The sequence below is a fragment of the Triticum urartu genome, chromosome 2A (assembly GCF_056163025.1).
Source record: "Triticum urartu cultivar PI428250 chromosome 2A, HENAU_Tu73, whole genome shotgun sequence".
In the NCBI taxonomy this organism is placed as follows: domain Eukaryota; kingdom Viridiplantae; phylum Streptophyta; class Magnoliopsida; order Poales; family Poaceae; genus Triticum; species Triticum urartu.
Genome location: NC_141874.1, coordinates 413,992,834 through 414,016,820, shown reverse-complemented (window position 1 = coordinate 414,016,820; position 23,987 = coordinate 413,992,834). Strand labels below are relative to the sequence as shown.

Sequence of the window (23,987 nt, the reverse complement as noted above, 5' to 3'; positions counted from 1 at the left end):
GGATTGCTGGGTGGAGGGGCAAACTTCTCTCTTACAGAGGTAGATTGATCCTCATACAAGCTTGTTTGGCTAGCATTCCAGTGTATCTCCTCTCCTTCTTCAAGTTCCCTAAATGGGCAGTGAACCTCATCAATTCTCAGATGTCTCATTGCTTGTGGAATGATTTTGAGGGAAATAGGAAGCTACACCTTGCTAATTGGGCCCTAGTCTCTATGAAAAAAGATTTTGGAGGCCTAGGCATACCTAACCTCCAAGAAATTAACATCTGTCTTCTAGGGTCTTGGATTAAAAGATTCTGTGAGGAAGACCTGAAACCCTGGAAGTTTCTTATTGCCCATAAATACCTAGGAAATAAACCTAATATTTTTGTCCTTTCCTCCAACCCTAAGACCTCTAGATTCTGGAAAGGATTAAAATCTATTATGCATGTTGTGAAATTTGGCTACAGATGGAACATAGGGGATGGGAGCAAAACCAGGTTCTCGGAAGATACTTGGTTTGGCACATCCCCCCTAGCAGTCCAATTTTGGCCTATTTACTCTGTCCGCAATGAGCTTAACAAAAGTGTCAATGAAGTTTGGGACGGTCAATGCCTAAAACTCTCTTTTAGAAGGAACTTTAATGATAGTCTCATGAAACAATGGTTCCAGTTCGAGGAAATTGCCAAAAGCATTACCTTTACTGTCGAGCCAAATGCCCTGATTTGGCAGCTGGACAATAAGGGGAAGTATTCCTCCAGCTCCCTCTATCATGTTATCAACTTTAGAGGAGTTCAACCCGTGTTTATCCCTGCTGTCTGGAAATTGAGAGTTCCCCCTAAAATTCATGTATTTCTTTGGCCTCTCTCCAAAAACAAATTGATGACTAGGGATAACCTTAGGAAGAGACACATCATCAAACCCCTTAATTTTATTTACTGCTTGGAACAAAAGTCTTGTTCTCACCTATTTTTTGAATCTATAGTTGCTAAACATCTCTGGGCCCACATTGAGGAATATTTCTCTAGTCAGACTGGCTCATCCTTCAAATCTGTTGCCAGATTCTGGATTGCTACCAAAAAGTGCTCAGTTTTAAACACTGTTAGCTCAGCTGTCCTTTGGTGCCTCTGGAAATATAGAAATGCTATGATTTTCAGTAACACCTTCTGGATTTCCATTCCGCAGGTCTTGAGGTTGATCAGGAACATGGTGAGGAACTGGGCGATTCTCTCCTCCGGATCGGACAAGGACACGTTGATGAGCTTCATGGAAACCCTAACAAGATCCCTCCAGAAACCGTTGGCGATCACTTGTGTCTGAACAAGGCTCGACCTGCTCTGGGGCTGGACCCGTGGGCTCGTCTCAAGATCTCTGATGAAGATGATGGGCACGTGGCGCCGAAAAAGAGGGACATCCACCATGCTATGCCTTCCAGCCCGGTGTCTCCGCTTGCTTACTGATCACCGTAGGCTGACACGGCCCCTCGGCTGAAGACCATGAAGACTTCGCTGGACCCTCCTTGTGTCATTTGAGTGCTCTATCCGCTCTGCCTTTGGCACCGCTCGGGTGATTTGTGTTATTCAGAGAACTTGTTCATCCACCTCCCTAGTTTGTAGCTTTTCTACTTTTGCTTTCGAACTACTCTTTGAGCTGCTGTATCAGAATATGTTGTGGTTTCGTTCTCAACAATGGAACCGGGAAAATGCTCCCTGTTTTTCTAAAAACAATTATTTTATATGTTATTATATAAAGCTTGGTAAGACTATAAATTTAAGGACGAATGTAATAATATCACTTATTATTTAAATATATTTATAACAAAATGCTCTCTGTCTGCGACTCTACTCCCGCGTCTTCCCATCTCCGGCTCGTTGCTGTCCGGGGCCTCGCCGTCGTCCACCACCTTGGATGCACTCGGCGCGGCATGGTCAACGTGGTCAACGAACGACACCATCGGAAGTAGACTGTGCGTGGAGAGGCTGACAGCTGGGTCCATGGCCGCACACAAGGAAATGCCTCCTTATTACGTGCAAAATAATGATTCCTCCACCTGACATCTGGGACCCGCCGGAAGGGCCTCTGTATTTCGCGAAATAAAGTGCCCCCCGCTGACATGTCAGACCCAACAGCTATCTTCGCACGCAAGGAAGTGCCTCCTTATTACGCACAAAAAAAATGAATATTCCCCCTGCCAGCTGGAACCCAACATAGTGGGAGGCTGACTTGTGGGCCTACCAAGTTGACGGGGACGGAGGGCTTTGTCAACTTAGTCAATATGAACGATTCTAGCTCCTATTACCGTACGATATTCATCCAATGGCAGTAGTGCTTCTTCAACCTCTGGTCTTCTTGCTCCAGCCGCCCAAACCAGCGCCGGTCGTGTCGCGTGCTCCTGCCTCCCGCAGCCGGCTGTGATGCCACGGAGACTTCACCGCCCCCTACTACTCCCACCGCTGGCCAGGCCATCCCTCTACTCACCCACACCCCATGTTATTCTGCGGCGACAGCAGCCTCACACCGCAGCCGAACCAGTGAACTCTCGTACTCCTCTTCGCGTGGGCATCCACTGCTGCGTCTTCCCCGGCTCCGAGTCGTCCCCTTCCTAGTCCTGGCCGTCGTCCACCGCCCTGGTGCTCTCGGCGCGGCGTGGTCAACATGGTCAACGACCGACTTCCATCGGAAGAGTACTATACGTGGAGAGGCTGACAGCTGGGTCCACGGCAGCCGCAAGGAAGTGCCTCCTATTACGCGGAAAATAATTATTCCTCCACCTGACAGCGGGGACCCACCGGACGAGCCACCAGTATTTTGCGAAAAATCGTTTCCCCCTGACTGCTGGGACCCACCGGACGGGCCACCGTATTTCGTGAAAAAAACGTTCCCCCCGCTGTCAGCTCGGACCCACCGGAAGTGCCCCCTTATTACGCACAAAAAAATGAATACTCCCCGGCTAGCTGGGACCCACCTTGCTGGGAGACTGACTTGTGGGCCTACTAAGTTGACGGGGATGAAGGGCTTTGTCAACTTAGTCAATATGAACGATTCTAGCTTCAGTGACCGTACGATGTCCATCCAATGGCCGTAGTGCTTCTTCAACCTCTGGTCTTCTTGCTCCAGCCACCCAAAGCAGCGCCGGTCGTGCCTCATGCTCCTGCCTCCCGTGGCCGGCTGTGCTGCCGTAGAGGCCTCACCGCCCCCTACTATTCCCATCGCTGGCCAGGCCCTGCGGCGACGGCAGCCTCACACCGCAGCCGAACCAGTGAACCCTCGTAGTCCTCTCCGCGCAGGCTTCCACTGCCGCGTCATCCTCTTCCTAGGCCTCGCCGTCGTCCACCGCCGTGGTGCTCTCCGCGCGGCGTGGTCAACGTGGTCAAGGAACGACTTTCATCGGAAGAGTACTGTACGTGGAGAGGCTAACAGCTGGGTCCACGGCCACAACCCAGTTTTTTTGTGATTTGCCAAGTAAGTCGCTTTGTCAGGCCCGTTGGGCTACAAATCTTTCAAGACAAGGAGAGCTTTCATTCGGCTGGCCGAGAAAATGGCCCATCAGTAATGAGCAATGGGTTGTACATTTTTAAAACACATCAAACTGGCAATTAGTTTCAAATATCTTTTTTTTTCATTTCAAGATTTTAAATTACATTAATTTTTATGCGTAGAGAATTTGTTGGATTTTATATTGATTACACTAGCACATATGCCCGTGCGTTGCAACGGGGAGATATTTTTTTGCAAGAAGAAGTGGGGGAGATAATTGATGTGTTCATCAAAAACGGTCTCCACAGCGGTGGGCGGCAGAGCGAGGAGCTGCGGTCTTCTCACGGGTCATCTTTGACGCGCCGGATCTTGATAGTGATGGGGCTGGTCAGCGTGGCGGCGACCACCCAACTGATACCCTTTTTTTCATAGTCCAATCCCCTTGCACCCTTTGGGTTTTGTTGCTCGTCCGTCGACGGAAAAAGAAATGCATGATAGGTCCAGTTTAGTCCACCCGGAGATATCAGAAAAATGGGGAACTACGTACGGAATGTATGGAACAAAATCTATACGTATATGTTTTTCTTTTCTTAGGGAAGCTGCTTGGGAGCTACTATATGATGCTTGTTGCGTCAAATAGCGCGTGGGACGCATAACAGTTCGTGTCTGGGCCAGCCCACTCGCTGGCATCGAAATAAGCTGTGTTTGCAAGGCATGAGTAATAATCCAAAAAATCACGTGTTGAACGATTGAACATATGACCTTACCCGACAGTGTGGCGCTAGCCATAACAACAAACACCTACTGCTAAGCAATGGCTGGCGCAAATAATTAAGAAGACAAGGCAACATTGGATTTAAAATATTTTTTGAACTTTTCTAAAATATGAATTATCGAATATTCTTGGAAACGTGTTTTTTAATTACAAACAATGTTTATAATATTCCGTACCTTTTGCAAAAAACAAGACCAAAATTTGAAACAACAACATTTTGCGCAGACATCAACATTTTATCAAAACCCGTACATTTTATTATTTGTGACCAACTTTTGGAAACGGAACATGTTTTGAAGATTCAAAACAAATTTATCAAATATGTTTTCAAACGCAGACATTATTCTGAATCCGCGAACATTTTACTAAAATGATAATATAATTCAAAAATCGAAGCGCAACGTCGGATATAAAATATTTTTTAACTTTTTTAAAATATGAATACCCGAATATCCTTGAAAACATGTTTTTTTTAATTACGAACAATGTTTATAATATTCCGTACATGTTGCAAAAAACATGACCAAAATTTGAAAAAAAAACATAATATTATGAAGACATGAAACTTTCATCAAAACCCAAACATTTTATTATTTGTGACCGACTTTTCAAAACGGAACATGTTTTGTATGTTAAAACAAATTTACGAATTATGTTTTCAAACGCAGACATTATTTTGAACCAGTGAACATTTTACTAAAACAATAATATATTTAAAAAAATCGAATATTTTTTAAAATACATGTTGTTTAAAGCCCATTTATTTTGAATATTTATAAATTTGAAAAAAAATCGGAACGAGAAACTGAATTAATGTTCCAAACAGTTTTAAAAAGAGGAAGACAATAGTGTAACTAAAAATCGGAAATTTGACAAAAATTCAAGTTCTGAACTTAAAAAAAATTGAATTGTGAAATAGAGTAAAAATACAAATAAAATTGGACGGAAAACTAAAACGGGCCAGCCCAGACTTCGTTGGCATGTGCGAGGGCAAATTATCTAGCGCACCGGGGGAGAAAATGGATTTTCGCGGCTACATGGGGAGGCACATAAGTGGGCTGGCTTTGCTGGGCCACAGCGTGTACGGGCCAAGTATAAAATTTTGAATTGCTAAAAAAATGGACTACGCATACAAATTTAGTCCACCTCGGATAGAAAAATAAAATTTAAAAATATATTACTAATTATAAATAGGCGTACGCAGACATTATTTTGAATCTGTGAACATTTTACTAAACAATAATATATTTCAAAAATCGATTATTTTTTAAAGCCCAAACATTTTTTAATATTTGTGAATTCGGAACGAGAAAATATATTAATGTTCCAAACATTTTTAGAAAGGGGAAGACAATATTGTAACTAAAAAATATGAAATTTGGTAAAAATTCAAGTTTTAAACTTTTTTGAAAATTTAAAATTCTGAAATGAAGTAGAAATAGAAATAAATTTGGACGGAAAAACAAAACGGGGCTGGCCAATCTTGGGCGCCCTGTGCGATTACCGACTATCTACCGCACAAGGTGAGGAAAAGGCCTTTTGCAGTTATATGGGCTGGATTTGATGGGCCACAGCCTGTGTTGGCCGAGTATAAAATAATGGATTGCTAAAAAATAGACGTACGCACAATTATTTAGTAGCAACTCGGATAGAAAAATAAATTTGAAAAATATATTACTAAAAATAAATAGACGTACGCAGACATTATTTTGAATCTGTGAACATTTTACTAAAACGATTATATATTTCAATAATCTATTTTTTTAAATACATGTTTTTAAAGTCCTAACATTTTTCTGAATATTTATGAATTTGACAAAAAATCGGAACAAGAAAACAAATTAACGTTCCAAACATTTTTAAAAAGGGGAAGACTATTGTAACTCAAAAAAGAAATCTGAAATTTGAGAAAAATTCAAGTTCTGAACTTTTTTGAAAATTTTGAATTACGAAATAAAGTAAAAATACAAAAAATGTTGGACGGAAAAACAAAACGGGCCAACCCAGTCTTGGGAGCCCTGTGCGATCACAGACTATCTATCGCACTGGGCAAGTAAAAGACTTTTCTCGGTTTACATAGGCAGGCAAATAAGTGGGCTCGCTTTGCCGGGCCACACCGTGTGCGGGCCAACTATAGAATTCTGAATTGCTAAAAAATAGACGTGTGCACAAAAAATTAGTACCACCTTGGATAGAAAAATAAATTTCGACGATGAACGGATGAAAAACTTAAGAAACGCACCTTGCTTTATTAGTAGGTATAGAATTTATTTTTAAAATCAGTTTGAATATGAGTCGAAATTTCGGGATTAAAAACAGTTCGGACCGCACCGAAATATGCAAAATTTCGTATAATTTTTTAACCATTGCCACAATATAGGCTGTAATGCTAACAAAAAAAATATGGGCTCCAAAAAAACCTTAAGAATTAATAAATGGGCTGTAAATTATTAGAAATAAAGGCAGATGGGATGTATGCTGTTTTCCACAAATTTGAGGCTTTTCTAAGAAAAATGTTGGCGCACAAGAACTGACTGTTGGATATCCATCCAACGGGCGTCGTGCTTCTTCAATCTCTGCTCTTCCTGCTCCAGCCGCTCAAACAAGCGCCGGCGGGACTGCCTGCTCCCTCCTTCTCGTGGCCGGTTGTGCTCCCGCGCAGGCCTCACCGCCCGACCATACTCCCATCGCTGGCCTAGCCATCCCTCTAATCACCCACACCTGCTCTTATGCTCCGGCGACGGTAGACGAACCAGTAAACCCTCGTACAGTCGTACTCCCCTCTGCGTGGGAAACAACTGCCGAGTCTTCCCTGCCTCCGTGTCGTCCCCTTCCTAGGCCTCGCCGTCGTCCACCGCCCTGGTGCTCTTGGCGCGGCGTGGCCAACGTGGTCAAGGAACGACTTCCATCGGACGTGGACTGTACGTGGAGAGGCTGACAGCTGGGTCCACGGCCGCAGCAAGGAAGTGCCTCCTTATTACACGGAAAATAATGATTCCTCCACCTAACAGCTGGGACCCACCGGACGGGCCACTGTATTTCGCGAAAAAAACGTTTCCCCCTGACTGCTGGGACCCACCAGCTACATCTTCGCACGCAAGAAAATGCGTCCGGGCAAAAAAAACGATTCGCCCCCTGACTGCCGGGACCCACCAGCTACATCTTCGCAGGCAAGGAAGTGCCTGACAGTCGGGACCCACCTGGTCGAAGCGTACGTAGCGTTGTCATTCTGGTCGCGAACGTGTACGTACATACTGGTCGATGTAGAGGCGCACACGTGTCGTAGTAGAGGCGCACACGTAGCATGTACACGTACGTACAGCGGCCAGGGTGCAAGAAAGAAAAATACGGCCACGTATGTGTACATACGGGCGGGGTCTCGAACGCCTACTCACGCATACGTACGGCCAGGGCTCGTGTACATTGCTGGGTCGGAACGGAGAAACAACATCGTCGTCGTGTTCATGCGGAGGCAACAGAATGCGTCGTGTTCATCGGGAGGGCTTGGACGGAACAGGCGATGGAAACGAGGCCCGGCGTACCGCAGAACGGAGGAAGCGGCCTTGTGTTCGACCGGCCACGTTCGAAACGGGATCCTGTTCATTGGGAGGGGTCTGGCGTACCGCAAAACGGAGGAAACGGACCTCCTATGGTCGAGACGGGGGTCCTGTTGATCAGGAGGGGTGTGGCGTACCGCAAAACGGAGGAAACGGACTTGTGTTGGAGCGCTACGGTCGAAACGGGGGTCCTGTTCATCGGGAGGGGTGTGGCGTACCACAAAACGGGACTCCACGGGATACTGTTCATCTCCACCGTCGACCTCCTCCAGCCTCCACGGGCTCCTGTTCATCCAGCCTCCACCGCGCGCTACTCCACCGGCTACTGTTCAACCACCCCTCCAACGTCTACTGTTCATCCAGCCCTCCACACCACCGGGTCCTATTCAACCACCCCTCCACGGGCACCCCTCCACCGTCTACTGTTCATCCAGCCCTCCACACCATGGGGTCCTGTTCAACCATCCCTCCACCGTCTACTCTTCATCCAGCCCTCCACACCACGGGGTCCTGTTCATCCACCCCTCCATGGGCACCCCTCCACCGTCTACTGTTCATCCAGCCCCCCACCACACCATGGGGTCCTGTTCATCCAGAGGCAACGCCACCACTCACTTTTCATCCAACCCCCCCCCCCCCCCCCGCAACGCTCACTGTTCATCCCATCGATCGGCTTCAGTTAGCAGCAGTAGCAAAGGAATCGCTCGATCGGGTTCAGTTAACAGCCATTGATCGATCGCTCGGGTTCAGTAATGCGTAGCCTGCAGTGCAATCGCTCGGGTTCAGTTAGAGCCCAACGCCTCGCTCGGGTTCAGTTAGAGCCAACGCCTCGCACACACGCGCGTATGTGTACGAGAGAAACGCGCATCGCTCGGCCCCCGACCTTCCACCGTAACCGGGAACTCCCTGAAATTTTTCTCCCCCTCGCTTCTACCATGGTTTTTTCTGTCATGGACGGCCCAAAGAATGTCATGCAGCTGCGTCTCCGGCCCGCCTAGGACAAAAAGCCCATTTTTTGTCATGATTTTTTGTCATAGAAGTAGGAGCCCACCACATCTATGATGATACCGGTTTTTGTCACAATTATCGTCATAGAAGTGTCATATATATGACAGAAAAAAAATTTCATTCGGCCCAAAATGTCACGGATGTGTCTTTTTTTGTAGTGAACGGCATCACTGAGTATAGAACCACGACCTAAGGCTCCTTACTCATCGTCTGAAAAGTCTGCAACATGAACGTTGCAGCCCGAAAACGGGTCAGCACATGGAATATGCTGGCAATGTAACACATAGAGAGTAGTGAACAGAAATAGGCTATACTACATGCATATATGGCTGGTGGAAAGCTCTATGGTTACAGTTTTGCGTAAAGCCAGTTTTTCCCTACTGCAAAGGAATAAATTTTATTTAACTATCATGGTGGTTGTTAAACATTGAGAGCGTAGACACCCTCTCAATCCCAATTAAACATCATCATTAAAACCCAACAAAATTAATTAAAGTCACATGATGAGATTCACATGATAATCCAAGTACTAGATACTCAAGACGTCCATAACCGTGGACACGGCTAACCATGATTAGTTTATACACTCTGCAGAGGTTTGTGCACTTTTCCCCACAAGACTCGATCTCCTCCGTTGGGATTCTCGCACTACATGGTGTTTGAGAAACGGATAACCGAGACATAGTCTTTCAGAAGTGCTAGCACCTTACGATCGGGTAGACCGTTACACCTACTTTCCCCTACATCTGCTAGTCTACCACTATAAGAGTTCACACGACTTAATCAACTATGCTAGAGCCCATAGTAGCTTGTGGCTGCACACGGAAGTTTCTAGCATTAATAATCTCAGTTCCCTCTGAGCCTGGGTGGCGGTCCATAGGAAGATCACACGGATACTCCGGGATTTCCAAAAAAATACATGCAACACTAGGTACTCCAGGTGCCTCAATCCACCCAGATGTGTATTTAAGTTGCCACCTTAAGTTGAAACATTAATTAACACTCTCACATCTGTCATAGATTTCACTCACCCAAACCACGTCTACGAGCATAGCATAGCAATATAAGCAACGCGTAGAAGTAACCCCCAGGGTTTGAATGTAACAGGGCAATAGGTTCTACCTCATCAACTACTTCCCAACCCACATGTTAATGACATCCTAACCATGCAATGTTTGAGGATTGGAACTAATGCATAAAAACTGGGTGATAAAGGGGTATGATCAAAGTGTTACTTGCCTTGCCGATGATCCGTGTAACCTAGAGACTCCAAATAACACGCTTCGCACTCCGGGAATTCTATCACAAACAAACAATAGCATACATAAGCAACAATCGAAGAAGCACGGGTAAACCTCAAATAAGAAGATCTAACCAGAAAGTTCAACTTAAGAACTCTGGTTTGCAAAAAGAATCAAACCAAATAGAGCAACGAAACTCAAACGGCGAAAGAAACAAGATCCGTTTACTAATCTAAACTAAGGTCAAATTTTACAGTACCAAAATCTTGTACAAGTTGGTTAAGCGGAAAGAGGGTCTCGAGACGAAGATCTAGGCGTTTGAATCGCCTGATTCCGACTAATGAACAAAAAGATAAACAGAAACGAAAATCGGACCAGAAATCGCTATCGAGAAAATCGCGGAAAAATCCGATAAAAAGAAAACTGACGAATAGACTAATGAACGAGCGTTCGTTAGCTGTAACTAACGGGCGAAAACTGTTCGTTAAGACGAACGTCCGCTAAATATAAGAACCGGGAAAAACCAGCGAACCGATCTAAAAAAATGAACTAGGGTTTCTAAAAAAACCGGACGGTTTTAAAAAAAGCCGCCGACGACGGATTGGCGCGGTACCTCTCCGACGAGGCTCCGGCGAGGTGGGGCTCGGGCGGCGGTGCGGCGGGCTAGCGGGGCGGCGGGGCAGGGCAGCGCGGCACGGCGAGGGGCGGCGGCGGCGACGGCGAGGCGCGGGAGCGGCGGCGCGGCTATCGGGGCGACGACGCGGCTCGTCCCGGGGCTGCGGGGTTGGCGTTGGTGGTTGGTGGTGGTGGCGGCTCGGGGCGGGGTATATAAGGGGGGGGGGGCTTGGAGGACGAGTCCCGGCGGGACTCCTCGTCCGAGTCGGCGGCGGCATGCGCGCGCGAAGGCAGGCGGCGGTGCGGGGCGGTTGGGCCGGCCCGACTGGGTTTCGGCCCAGTCGGCGCTTGGGGTTTTTTTAAAAACAAATCCACCGAAACTAAGAAAAATTCTAGAAAATAAAATAAAATTCTAAAAATGCCAAAATAAATTTTCACCGCCTAAATAAAATATTTAGAACGAGATGAACATTTTCTTAGCCCTGAAATCCAGTATTGAAAAACGTGCAATTTTTCCTAAATTCAAATAAAACTAGCCAAAACTCCGAAATAAAATCTTATTTGATTTTTTATTACATCCTCAATATTTCTTTATTTTGGGAAAGTCATTTTATTCCCTCTCTCATATTTCTATTAATGGAAATAATTGAAGATAAACTAAATAAAATCAAATGATCCTATTTTCAAAATTTGAGAAAACTCAAATATGAAAATAACGAAATCCCCAACTCTCTCCATGGGTCCTTGAGTTGCGTAGAATTTTCTGGATCAGGCCAAAAGCAGATAGAAATATGATATGCAGTGATGATCTAATGTATAACATTCCAAATTGAAAATTTGGGATGTTACAAAGGAGGAGAGGCAAGAGCTCAAGCTTGGGGATGCCCGAGGCACCCCAAGTAAATATTCAAGGATACTCAAGCGTCTAAGCTTGGGATGCCCCGAAAGGCATCCCATCTTTCCTCAACAAGTATCGGTATGTTTTCGGTTTCATTTCGTTCGCGTGATATGTGCAAATCTTGGAGCGTCTTTTGCATTTAGTTTTCACTTTTCATTTATGCACCACGCTAGTATGAAATAGTCCATGCTTGATTTATAGAATGCTCATTGCATTTCACTTATATCTTTTGAGTGTGGCTTTATAGAATTCTTCATGTGCTTCACTCATATCATTTGAAGTTTGGATTGCCTGTTTCTCTTCACATAGAAAACCGTTATTTGAAGAATGCTCTTTTGCTTAACTTATATTTATTAGAGCATGAACTTTTATAGAAAGAATTAAACTCTCATGCCTCACTTAGATCTATTTAGAGAGTCAAAAGGAATTGGTCAATTGCATGGTTAGTCATAAAATCCTACATAAAACCTATGGATCACTGAATATGATATGTTTGATTCCTTTCAATAGTTTTGCGATATAGAGATGGAATATGTGGGAGGTACTAGTAAATGGTTGTGGTTATTAAGAATATTGGTGTTAAGGTTTGTGATTCCCGAAGCATGCACGTATAGTCTCTTGTTATGCTATGAAGTTGGAGCATGATTTATTATTGATTGTCTTCCTTATGAGTGGCGGTCGGGGACGAGCGATGGTATTTTCCTACCAATCTATCCCCCTAGGGGCATGCGTAGTAGTACTTTGCTTCAAGTGCTAATAAACTTTTGCAATAAGTATATGAGTTATTTATGACTAATGTGAGTCCATGGATTATACGCACTCTTACATTTTCGCAATTTGCTAGCCTCTATGGTACCGTGCATTGCCCTGTCTCACATCGAGACGTGGTGCAAACTTCGCAGGTGCATCCAAACCCCGTGATATGATATGCTCTATCACACATAAGATTATTATATCTACCTCAAAACAGCCACCATACCTACCTATTATGGCTTTTCCGTGGCCATCCCGAGATATATTGCCATGCAACTTCCACCGCTTCTGTTTGATGACTTGAGCACTCATTGTCATATTGCTTTCCATGATCATATAGCTGACATAGTAGTTGTGGCTCAGCCACCGTTCATCATTTTTCATACATGCTATGCTAGACCATTGCACATACTGGTACATTGCCAGAGGTATTCATATACAGTCATATTTTGTCATGGGTACCGAGTTGTAATTTTTATTTCTTTTGAGTCATAAGTAAACAGAAGTGTGATGATCATCATTATTCATTTTTAGAGCAGTGCCCTGTCGGCGTCCTGGGAACGGGGGTACCCAGACTTGCCTGCCTGCGGCCCAGGGCGTGGCTCCACCAACGTCCTGGTACGACCCGTCTTCAACAACAATCACTCAAGACCCTCGCGAGGGGCCAAGCCTCGCGAGGCGGACGATGCCAAGACCTCCTCAGGGGCGGCCTCACTAGGCTGGCTCCCGAAGAGTGGAGATATCTATGCAAGGGGCACCTCGCGAGGTTCACTGCGGAGCCATGACGACCAAGGCCAGGCGGACGCCAGCAGGCACAGAGTACCGGTTTCCTCTTTGGTGCTAAAGGGGCAAGCGCAGGCGAGGAGTCCCGAGGCATCAGGAAAAGGTTTCCATATTGGTGCAATAAGACCAAGACCAGCAGGACGGCAGGACGTAGGTCACTGCGGAGCCCATGGCGGCGATACCACTAGAGCCTTTCACTGGTACGCGTCGGTCCTAAACAAATGGTTTTTAACCCCTTTTCGCAACAGCATTTGGAACCGTCGCCAAGTGAGTGTGGGCGATAGGGGGGGTCCTTCCCACACGACCCAGAAACCATCGGGGATATGCCCTCCTAGCACACACGCTCGGCAAAATGAGGTCGTGTGCGATCGGCGAGCGCTCAAATACGGAAATACGTACAGTAGAGCTAAAAAATATACAATTATACGGAGAAATTGTTTCCGGTCACGAGTACATCCCACACAGTCAGTCCCACATAGTCGCTCCAATGAATTATACAGTGAAATTACTATAGGGAAATTGACAAAACTTCAAATAATCATGATGATATCCAGGCAATGATCATTAGATAGGCATCAAATCCAAGATTAGTTGACCGACTCCTGCCTGCATCTACTACTATTACTCCACACATCGACTGCTATCCAGCATGCATCTAATGTATTAAGTTCATGGAAAAACGGAGTAATGCAATAAGAACGATGACATGATGTAGGCAAGGTCTATCTATGTAGAGATAGACCCCATCGTTTTATCCTTAGTAGCAATGATACCTATGTGTCGATTCCCTTCTGTCACTGGGATCAAGCACCGTAAGATCGAACCCAGTACAAAGCACCTCTTCCCATTGCAAGATAAATAGATCAAGTTGGCTAAATGAAACCCAAATACCAGAGAAGAAATATGAGGCTATAAGAGATCATGCATAAAAGAGATCAAAGAAACTCAAATTCTTTCATGGATATAAAAAGATAGATCTGATCATAAACTCCAAGTTCATCGATCCCAACAAACACACCGCAAGAGAGTTACATCATATGGATCTCCAAGAGACCATTGTATTGAGAATTCAGAGAGAGAGAGAGGGAGAGAGAGGAAGCCATCTAGCTACTAACTACGGACCCGAAGTTCTACGAAGAACTACTCACGCATCATCGGAGAGAGGGAGAGAATAATTTTTTTAACTAACATGGTAGTTGTTAAACATTGAGACTGTAGACACCCTCTCAAACCCAATTTAGTATCATCATTAAAACCCAACAGTATTAATTTAAAGTAACATGATGAGATTCACATGATAATCCAAGTACTAGATAGTCAAGACGTCCATAACCGGGGACACGACTAACCATGATTAGTTTATACACTCTGCAGAGGTTTGCGCACTTTTCCCCACAAGACTCGATCTCCTCCATTGGGATTCTCGCACTACATGGTGTTTGAGAAACGGATGACCGAGACATAGTCTTTCAGAAGCGCTAGCACCTTACGATCGGGGAGACAGTACCAACCTACATCCCCTACATCTGCTAGTCTACCACTGTAAGAGTTCGCACGGCTTAATCGACTATGCTAGAGCCCATAGTAGATTGTGGCTGCACACGGAAGTTTCTAGTATGAATAAATCTCATGATCCCTTTGAGCCTGGGTGGCGGTCCATAAAGAAAAACAGGCAATCACTGGAATACCTAGGTGCCTCAATCCACCCAGATGTGTGTTTAAGTTGCCACCTTAAATAAACCATTAATTTATCAATCTCACATATGTCATGGATACACTCTCCCAATCCACGTCTACTAGCATAGCATGGCATAATAAGCAAACATAGAAGTAACTCCCAAGGGTTGGTAATAAAACAGGTAATAGGTTCTACCTCATCTACTTCCCAAAACCCACATATTAATCAGATCCTAATTGTGCAATTGTTTGAGGATTGATCCCATATGTAGAGATAGACACCATCATTTTATCCTTAGTAGCAACGATACATATGTGTCGGTTCCCTTCTGTCACTGGGATCAAGCACCGTAAGATCGAACCCACTACAAAGCACCTCTTCCCATTGCAAGATAAATAGATCAAGTTGGCCAAACGAAACCCAAATACCGGAGAAGAAATACAAGGCTATAAGAGATCATGCATAAAAGAGATCAAAGAAACTCAAATACTTTCATGGATATAGAAAGATAGATCTGATCATAAACTCCAAGTTCATCGATCCCAACAGACACACCGCAAAAGAGTTACATCATATGGATCTCCAAGAGACCATTGTATTGATAATTTCAGAGAGAGAGAGAGAGAGAGTAAGCCATCTAGCTACTAACTAGGAACCCGAAGGTCTACAAAGAACTACTCACGCATCATCGGATAGGCACCAATGGTGGTGGTGAACCCCATCCGAGATGGTGTCTAGATTGGATCTGGTGGTTCGGGACTCTGCGGTGGCTGGATCAATATTTCATCGACTCCCCTAGGATTTTGGGAATATTGGTTTATTTATAGAGCAAAGAGGTGGTCGGGGGCACCCGAGGTGGGCACAACCCACCAGGACGCGCCTGGGCCTCCTGGCGCGCCCTGGTGGGTTGTGATCTCCTCGGAGCACCCCCCAGGGTTTGCCTTGGCCCATTAGGTGTCTTCTTGTCCATAAAATATATCCGTAAAGTTTCGCTGCATTTGGACTCCGTTTGGTATTGATTTCTTGCGATGTAAAAAACATGCAAAAAACAACAACTGGCACTTGGCACTATGTCAATAGGTTAGTACCAAAAAATGATATACAATAACTATAAAATGGTTATAAAACATCCGAGATTGATAATATAGCAGCATGGTACAATAAAAGATTATAGATACGTTGGAGACGTATGAGCATCCCCAAGCTTAACTCCTACTCGTCCTCGAGTAGGTAAGTGATGAAAACGGAATTTTGATGTGGAATGCTGCCTATCATGTCACATCATATTTCTTTTCTTTATAGCGTGGACATTTGGACTTTTATATTGTTCAAAGAAATAGTATCATTTTGACATGATAATTTAAATACTCAAGCATATCAACAAGCAACCATGTCTTTCAGAATATCAACGCTAAAATAAGTTATCCCTAGCCCACCATGCTCAACCATTGATCCATTCATGACACACACTCGCATATTAGCTACAACCAATACTCAAGTACGATCATATTGCCTCCTAGTTGGTGGTTTTATAAGAGAAGATGGAGACTCAAATTCAAAAATAAAAATTGCATAAATTAAAGGAAAGGCCCTTCGCAGAGGGAAGTAGAGATTTGTAGAGGTGCCAGAGCTGAAAGCGAAAAACTTAGAGATAAAAACATTTTGGGAGGTGTATCCTTCCCCCCAACGAAAACGACTTAGAGTTCCCAACACTTTCCATGCTAAATATATCATAGGCGGTTCCCAAATAGAAAATAAAGTTTATTCCATTTTCCACCATACTTTCACTTTCCATGGCTAACCATATCCACGGGTGCCTTCCATACCAACACTTTCCAAGGAATTTATTATTTGACAACATAAAGTAAATTCATTTTTCATTTCGGGACTGGGCATGCCTAATACCTTTGCCTTACTCTCGTGCAATGAGAAGTGAATAAATACTCATCTTGAGAATAACACATCTAGCAAGGAAAATATTAGCCACCCTCACCGCTCCGTGAGCGAAACAAACACACAAAAAAGAAGTTTATTTTGAAAATTGGAGATGACACAAAAAAATTTGCTTAGAACGGAAAAAGAATACCGCATATAGGTAGATATAGTGGACTCATGTGGCAAAACTGGTTTAAAGCTTTTTGGATGCACAAGTAGAGATCGTACTTAGTGCAAAATGAAGGCTAGCAAAAGATTGAGAAGCGACCAACCAAGAAATGAATAATCTCATAAGCGAGCATTAAGCATAATTAACACCGAATAATGCACCACAAGCAGGATATAATTTCATTGCATAATTATTGACTTCCGTGCTTGCATAGGGAATCACAAACCTTAACACCAATATTCTTTCCAAAGCATAATTACTCATCGACATAACTCACATATCACATCATCACATCTCAAAACTATTACTAAGAATCAAGTTTATTTTGTCCAATGATCTTCATGAAAGTTTTTATTATATCCTTCTTGGATATCTATCACTTTGGAACTAATTTTAATATGTTGCTTTTGATAAGCTCAAATAAATATAAGTGAAGATCATGAGCATATTTTTTCTTTCTTTCTCTCAAATTGATTTAAGTGAAGAAAGAGAGAATTTCTTGGAAAATTTACTAACTCTCAAATAAATCTAAGTGAAGCAAGAGAGCATTTCTTCAAAAATACTAAAGCACACCGTGCTCAAAAAGATATAAGTGAAGCACTAGAGCAAGTCCATAGCTCATAAAAGTTTAAGTGAAGCATAGAGAGCAATTATAACAAGTCATGACATAATTTTGGCTCTCTCAAATAAGTGTGTCCAGCAAGGGATCAAGACTTAAAACACGAAATAAAACAACCAAAGACTCATATCATACAAGACGCTCCAAGCAAAACACATAGTATGTGACGAATAAAAATATAGCTTCGAGTAAAATACTGATGGTCGTTAGAAGAAAGAGGGGATGCCACTCGGGGGCATCCCCAATCTTAGTTGTTTGCTAATTTTTGGATAATATCTTGGGATGATGGGGCATACCCAAGCTTAGGCTCTTCTTACTCCTTATTCCTTCATCCATCGTAAGATAACCCAAAACTTGAAAACTTCAATGACACAAAACTCAACAAAAACCTTCGTGAGATCTGTTAGTATAAGAAAATAAATCACTACTATAAGTACTATAGTAAACCAATTCATATTTTGTTTTTGCATTATATCTACTGTATTCCAACTTTTCTACGGCAAAAACTCATCAAAGAAAACCATAGAGCCATCAAAATAAGCACACAACGCAAAGAAAACAGAATCTGTCAAAACAGAACAGTCTGTAGAAACCTGACTATTTTGAATACTTCTGTAACTCCAAAAATTCTGAAACATTAGGACGGACTGAGAAATTTGTATATTAATCTAAGGAAAAAATAATTGGCATTTTATTGCTCTATGGTTAGAAATTAGAATTGTTTTCGTGAGGGCAAAAGTTTCTATTTTTTCAGCAAGATTAAACAACTATCACCCAAGAAGATACTAAAGGCTTTACTTGGCACAAACACTAATTAAAACACAAAAAACACAATCATAATATTAGCATAATTGTGCAAACACTCAAGAACAGGAAGAAAAAAGAAAAAATAAATTTTATTCATTGGGTTGCCTCCCAACAAGCGCTATAGTTTTATGCCCTTAGCTAGGCATAAAGCAAGGATCTAAGTTTTGTCATCTTTGTTTCGAGATCCATAAGATGCCCTCATGATTAATTCATAAGGTGGCCTAACTCTTGTTCTAGTGAATTTATCATGGATTGCAACAAAGAAATACAATAAATCTAAGAGAAACTATCATAATTAAAGTCTTTGTAATCCAAAAGAGCGGGCACATCACTAGCTAAAGTTTTGACCTCTTCAAACCCACTTTCATCAATTTTCTCAACAAGATTTTCACCCTCCGAAATATTGGGACGCCTTCTACCTAAAGTAGACTCTTCTACAGTCCCTTTTTCATCAATCTTAACTTTACTAAAAATGGAATCAATATAAGAAACACCAATCATTTTAAGATCTTCATCACTTTTCCGAAAGAAATCACTAGAAAATGCTTTTTCTAAAAATTCTCTTTTAGCTCTAAGCATAGATGTTCTTTTCTTACTTTCATCCATAGAAACATAAAGAGCTTTAATTGATTCATCTACTTTAGGCACAAAAATTTTCATCTTGAGATTTTTCACATCATGAGCAATTCTATCAACACTTCTAGACAAATCATCAATCTTACTCAACTTTTCTTCTATGGAAATGTTGAAAACTTTTTGCGTATTGATAAATTATTTAATATTATTCTCATGATCAAAGGTGTTCCTACTATTATTATATGATTTATTTCCATAGGAATTACCATAATTATTAGGGGAATTACTAGGAAAAGGCTTAGGATTAAGATTTCCTCTATAAGCATTGTTATTGAAATTGTTTCGAGAGATAAAATTCACATCTATGGCATCACTATTTTTTTCAATCAAAGTAGACAAAGGCATATCATTAAAATCAATAGGAGCACTTTTACTAGCAACCAATTTCATAAGAGCATCAACTTTTTCACTCAAAGAAGAAATTTCTTCAACCGAATTAACTTTTTTACTACTAGGAGCTCTTTCAGTATGCCATTGCGAACAATTTTCCATAATATTATCAAGCAATTTGGTGGCTTCACCCAAAGTAATTTCCATAAAAGTCCCACCCGCGGCGGAATCTAAAAGATTACGAGAAACAAAATTCAACCCCGCATAAAAAATTTGTATGGTCATCCAAAGATTTAACCCATGAGTTGGGCAATTCCTTAGCATCGTTTTCATCCTTTCCCAAGATTGTGCAACATTATCATGTTCAAGTTTCTTGAAATTCATGATCTGGGTTCTAAGGGAAATAATTTTTGCGGGAGGAAAGTACTTAGTGATAAAAGCATCTTTGCACTTTTTCCAGGAATCGATACTATTGCAAGGCAAAGAAGAGAACCATTTTTTTGCAGAATCACACAAAGAAAACTTAAATAATTTCATCTTCACCACATCATTGTCCACATCTTTTTTCTTTTTCATATCGCATAATTCCACGAAGGTATTAAGATGGGATGTGGCATCCTCACTAGGAGTACCGAAAAATTGATCTTTCATAACATGATTCAGCAAAGCAGTATTAATATCACAAGACTCCACACTAGTGGCGGGAGGAGCAATCGAGTGCCGATAAAATCATTGTTGTTGGTATTTGAGAAATCACACAAGTTGGTGTTCTCTTGAGTCATGGTGACTACGCAACACAACATGATTGCACTCAAAAGCAGATCCTGCAAGAAAACGGCGAACGAAAAAGAGAGGCGAATAAAATGGCAAATTTTTGTGAAGTGGGGGAGAGGAAAACAAGAGGCAAATGGAAAATAATGTAAATTGCGAGGAGATGATATTTGTGATTAGGAACCTGGTATATGTTGGAGATCCTCCCTGGCAACGGCGCTAGAAATTCCTATTGATGCGGCTTAAAACTACGTCGGTATTTCCCCAAAGAGGAAGGGATGATGCAGCACAGCAGCTGTGATGCCCCCGATTTGATCGTACACTAATCATACACGCAAACGTGTATGATCAAGATCAGGGACTCACGAGAAGATATCACAACACAACTCTACAAATAAAATAAGTCATACAAGCATCATATTACAAGCCAGGGGCCTCGAGGGCTTGAATACAAGAGCTCGATCATAGATGAGTCAGCAGAAGCAACAATATCTGAGTACAGACATAAGTTAAACAAGTTTTCCTTAAGAAGGCTAGCACAAATTGGGATACAGATCGAAAGAGGCGCATGCCTCCTGCCTGGGATCCTCCTAAACTACTCTTGGTCGTCGTCAGCGGGCTGCACGTAGTAGTAGGCACCTCCCGAGTAGTAGTAGTCGTCATCGACAGTGGCGTCTGGCTCCTAGGCTCCATCGTCTGGTCGCAGCAATTGGGTATAGAAAGGGGGAAAAGAGGGAGCAAAGCAACCATGAGTACTCATCCAAAGTACTCGCAAGCAAGGAACTACACTACATATGTATGCATTGGTATCAAATGGAAAAGGGGTATCATATGTGGATTGAACTGCAGAATGCCGGAATAAGAGGGGGATAGCTAGTCCTTTTGAAGACTATGCTTCTGGTAACCTCCATCTTGCAGCAGGGGAAGAGAGTGGATGGTAAGTTCACCAAGTAACATCGCATAGCAATAATCCTAACTGATGATCCTCCCCTCGTCGCCCTGTGAGAGAGCGATCACCGGTTGTATCTGGCACTTGGAAGTGTGTGTTTTATTAAGAATCCGGTTCTAGTTGTCATAAGGTCAAGGTACAACTCCAAGTCGTCCTGTTACCGAAGATCACGGCTATTCGAATAGATTAACTTCCCTACAGGGGTGCACCACATTTCCCAACACGCTTGATCCCCTTTGTCCGGAAACACTTTTGTGGGTCTTGCCCGGCCTCGGAAGATCAACACGTCGCAACCCTACCTAGGCACAACAGAGAGGTCAGCACGTCGGTCTAAATCCTATGGCACAGGGGTCTTGGCCCATCGCCCATTGCACACCTGCACATTGCGAGGGCGGCCGGTGAGCAGACCTAGCAACCTCCATTACAAAGGAAGTTACGTTACGCGGTCCAACCCGGCGCGCGCCGCTCAGTCGCTGACGTCACGAAGGCTTCGGCTGATACCACGATGTCGAGTGCCCATAACTATTCCCGCGTTGTTGGTTAGTGCGTATAGGACAGTAGCCAGAGTCAGATCAAATACCAAGATCTCGTTAAGCGTGTTATCTTGAAGTAACCGCGAACGTCGACTAGGGCCAGGCCCACCTCTCACCTGGGTGGTCTCAACCTGCCCTGTCGCTCCGCCACAAAGATCCACACAGAGGGCCGTCGGGGAAGTATGTCCTTCCAGCCCCCAATTCATGAATCAACCGCGGGTACTCAACGAGCCGACCCGACTTTAGTCACAACATATATCATGTGTAGTAGGTATAGTATATACCCGTGATCAACACCTGACGTGATCACGGCCTGATAGTATAGCATGGCAGCCAGACAAGAATGTAGGGCCACTGATGATAAACTAGCATCCTATACTAAGCATTTAGGATTGCAGGTAAGGTATCAAGAGTTGTAGCAGCAATGACATGCTATGTAGAGGAATAGGATTAACGGAAAGTAGTAACATGCTACACTACTCTAATGCAAGCAGTAGAGAGAAGAGTAGGCGATATCTGGTGATCAAGGGGGGGGGGCTTGCCTGGTTGCTCTGGCAAGAGAGAGGGGTCGTCAACACCATAGTCTTACTGGGTAGCAGCGGCGTCGGTCTCGGTGTCTAGCGAGAGAAGAGGGGGAAGAAACAATAAATATTAAGAAAACAGATGCATAGCGATGCATGACATGACAAGTAGCGGTGCTAGGGGCGCCCTAACACGGTATGAGGTGGTACCGGTGAAGGGGGGAAACATCCGGGAAAATATCCCCGGGGGTTTCGCGTTTTCGGACAGATGAACCGGAGGGGGAAAGTTGCATGTTCTCTATGCTAGGGATGTGTGGCGGACGAACGGGATGCGTATCCGGATTCGTCTCGTCGTTCTGAGCAACTTTCATGTACAAAGTTTTTCCATCCGAGCTACGGTTTATTTTATATTAATTTTAAAAGATTTAAATCAATTTTAGCATTTATTTAATTAATTTAATTTAACATTATCCAGAACAGTGCATGCTGACTTCAGCATGACGTCAGCAGTTGACCTGGTCTACCTGACATGTGGGTCCCACCTGTCAGTGACCGTTTGACTAATTAACATTAGTTAATTAGGTTAACTAGTTATTAGGTTAATTAATCTAAATTAGTTAATTTAAAAAGAATTAATTAAGTTAATTAATTAATTAATTAATATTTTTATTATTTATTTATTTATTTAAATTCCTTTTTTATTAAATCGTTCTGGGTAGGCTCCGACTGTCATTGGGCCAGGGGCTTAACTGGTGCGGGCTACCGTGCGACGGGCGAGCGCTAACGGGCAAACCCAAGCATGGCATCGCCCGAACAGACACACACAGGGGCGTGGAGGAGGCCACGAGTGGCGGCGGGCGGCGAGCGACAGGGAACTCCTGCGGCCAGCGGCTGCGGGTGCGAGGCGACGGCGTGAGGGTCAGCGCGACGCGGGTGAGCAGGGGGGGCGCTGATGTAGGCGCTCGCAGCAGCAGGGAGGCGCGGCCGGCGAACGAGGCAGTTGCAGCAGCGCAGTTTGTGGACAAGGCCGGCGCGAGAGGGAGGAGCAGCGGCGGCAGCATCTGAAGTTGCAGGCGAGGGGAGGCGTGCGCATCAAGGGGCGTCACGTGCACGGGGCGGCGACAGGGGGTGCCGCGAGTGGAGGCGAGGCGGCTGGCAGTGCGGGGCGAGGCGGGGGGAAGAGGCCACGGGAGGCTGGGCGAAGCGGGGTGACACGGTCGCGGCTGTGGGCGCGCGGGAGCGTGAACGAGCGCGGGGTGAGCGCGTGCGGGAGGACGCGTGGGCGCGGCAGTGCAGACACGGCCGCAGCGACCGATTAGGGGCGTGGCGCCGTAGTGCGTGCAGGTCGATGGGGACGGGGACAGAGGTGGAGAGGCCGGGGGCCTCACCGCGAGGCGCAGGGTCAAGGGCAGCGGGGCTCGGGGAGGTCGACGGGGACGACCAGACGACGAGGAGGCGAGCGGCTGCGGCATGGTGTTGAGGAGGAGGATGGCGAGGTGGCGTTCCGACGGTGTTGGTGCGGCACACGGCGACGGCATAGTTGTCCAAGGCGGTGGGGCATAGTGTGGGTCGAGCCCCCGATCCAGATCGGATCGGGAGGGGGAGGGAACGAGGGAGTGGGGGAAGTGGGGCGGTTGGAGGCTAGGGTTACGGGGGAGAGGGGATAAGGGAGTGGGGGCGGGAGTGGCCAGCTGGGCCGGCCTGGTTGGTCTGGTTGGCCAACTGGGCCAAGGCCCATCAGGGGTTTTCTTTTTAGTTTTTCTTTTGTTTGTTTTGTTTTCTTTTTTTTTGTATTTTCTTTTCCTTATTTATTTACATTTCTGTTTTATTTCATTTTAATGTATTTAGGCAATTTCTAAAAAGGTGTTTGCTGCACTATAATTACCTATGCCATTTTTGGCATGCTCTGAACATTTTTGTTTTAATTTTTGAAAACTTTTATTATTTGACTTTA

The 23,987-nt window shown here is 44.2% G+C and overlaps 1 pseudogene; it reads right to left on the bottom strand.

Annotated features, from left to right (window-relative positions):
• Positions 1 to 23,571, bottom strand: part of LOC147985305 (uncharacterized) — a 56,967-nt pseudogene extending 33,396 nt beyond the window's left edge.
• Between the last annotated feature and the right edge of the window lie 416 nt (positions 23,572 to 23,987).